Source organism: Centroberyx gerrardi, chromosome 15 (assembly GCF_048128805.1).
Source record: "Centroberyx gerrardi isolate f3 chromosome 15, fCenGer3.hap1.cur.20231027, whole genome shotgun sequence".
Classification (NCBI taxonomy): domain Eukaryota; kingdom Metazoa; phylum Chordata; class Actinopteri; order Beryciformes; family Berycidae; genus Centroberyx; species Centroberyx gerrardi.
The window spans coordinates 20,399,118-20,401,127 of NC_136011.1; positions in this window are offsets into that span (position 1 = coordinate 20,399,118).

Below are 2,010 nucleotides of genomic sequence, written 5' to 3' on the forward strand. Positions count from 1 at the left end.
GTCTCGAGAGCTCGTGCGAACCGCTCAAGCTACTACTAGAGTCACATGCTGCCTTCAAGTGTTCCTTGTAATTCCGAGCTCCAAAGTCGTACGTGCGTCTCGTCGTGCATTCGCTTGGGCAACATTTGTCATCCAAAAAAAATAAATGTGCTGGAAGTAATTGATTGAATTTCACAGTGAATCAGTCACTTTTCTGATACTGTAATACATCTTCTTAAAGGAAGAAAATGGTTCAAACATTCTGTATGAGACAAATCACAACTGGAAACACTGTTAATTGATATTAAATTGATCTACTTTTAATTAACTTACTAGTGTATAAATAATTGGGCAAATACACCGCTTATTCCACACATCATAGATTGGCAATTTTGGTGTCTTGTTTTATTTTATAAATCAAGTGGCGCTTAGTGGTTTTGTGCTTCAGCTGCTGAATGAAGAGGAGAAAATAAGCATCAGGCACCTAGTTGATGTTTTAATTAACTTACTAATCAACAGCTGTTGTACACATCACACACCGTCTAGACGCCTCCTAAATGTCACAGCTGGGTGACTGGGCATCATAGAAAATTCCAACTTTCCGAGTCATATTTACTTCTGAGATCATTTGAGTGCACTCTACTCGTAATATCAAAATTTCCGACAGCACCTGAAGGCAGCAACCACATGTTAATTTCCTCTCCTGATGATAGTATGTGAGATGGCATGGCATTAAAGAGAGAAAAAATGACTGTCTGGTGCAGCCCACAAAATCTTTGAAGTTTTGTGAATCATCTGTATCTGTGTGTGTGTGTGAATAATCCCCCTGTTTACTGGCATGTCAGTCACTCACTACAGAAGTACCCAGTGATGTAGTGGAAAGTAAAAAAAAAAAAAGGTGAGCAAATTCAGCTACCATCAATTACATTTTCAGAAAATATTAATTTATGCTTTTCCCCCCTAAAAGACCCTATCCTCATACAACTTCATCAACATCAGTTTGGTGGTAGGCTACTTGATTGACTGAAGGAAGGTATAGAGGATCAATTATTGACCTGAACTGCACCATATAAGTATGACGTGCACATATGTGAACATATACATCTAAAATAACAAAAAAATCTACCCAGAAATATCTTTAATCCTGTGATTTAGTTTCCTGGCACAGGGCCACTTTTGTCTTTATGCTGGAGTAGTAGTAGCCTAGTAGTGGTAGTTGTAAGAAGTCACCAGATAGGAGCCAGAAATTAGTTCCCATAAGCTGTAAGTGTGTATGTGTGTGTGTATGTGCGTGCATGTGTGTGTCAGAAGATCTCTCTAATTAAGCATTCACCCTCTGTACCATAACTCAGCAAGAGAGTCACAAGTCTGCCTTGTGATGTACACTGCAGCCTGTAGAGGTCAAAATCAAGTTAGTGTGATCAAATCCTGAACCCAGAGCCTGTAGGCTACACAAGAGATAAGAGAAGAGTGAGTCTGCTCTTTAGACCAGGATGCTTAGAGGCAGACACACACACTTGACCTGAATGTGTGAATACGTTTTTCATTTGGACACATGTGAAGCAAGCCAAACTGTGCCATGCCCTGATTGGCTAACTGCAAACTAACGTCTATTATCTCACTATATTTCACTGAAATATAATTTAGATCAATCTGATCTTGTTAGCCAAACCCGATAAACTATATTTTACGTTGCATATAAACTAAAAGGCTGGACTGTAGCATGGAATCTACACACAACTATGTTTGATTTCCCGTTGGTTATCTATCAAGAGGCAAACTCAGTAACACAACAAAAGCCCAGAACAGGTTCAGAAGAGAATGAAATATTGTTCAGTCCATCTCCGAAAATGTTTGTGACCCAGATCAGCCATGCACACACATGATATCTGTAGGAATTTGATGTATATTTGATGTATCAGTGTAGCTACTGTCAATGTATAATGGTGGTGTACTGTTTTACTGTTTATAGCCCATCTGGAAAATATTCAGGGGTAAGTATGGAGCAGATTCATTTCCCTATATTGTTAT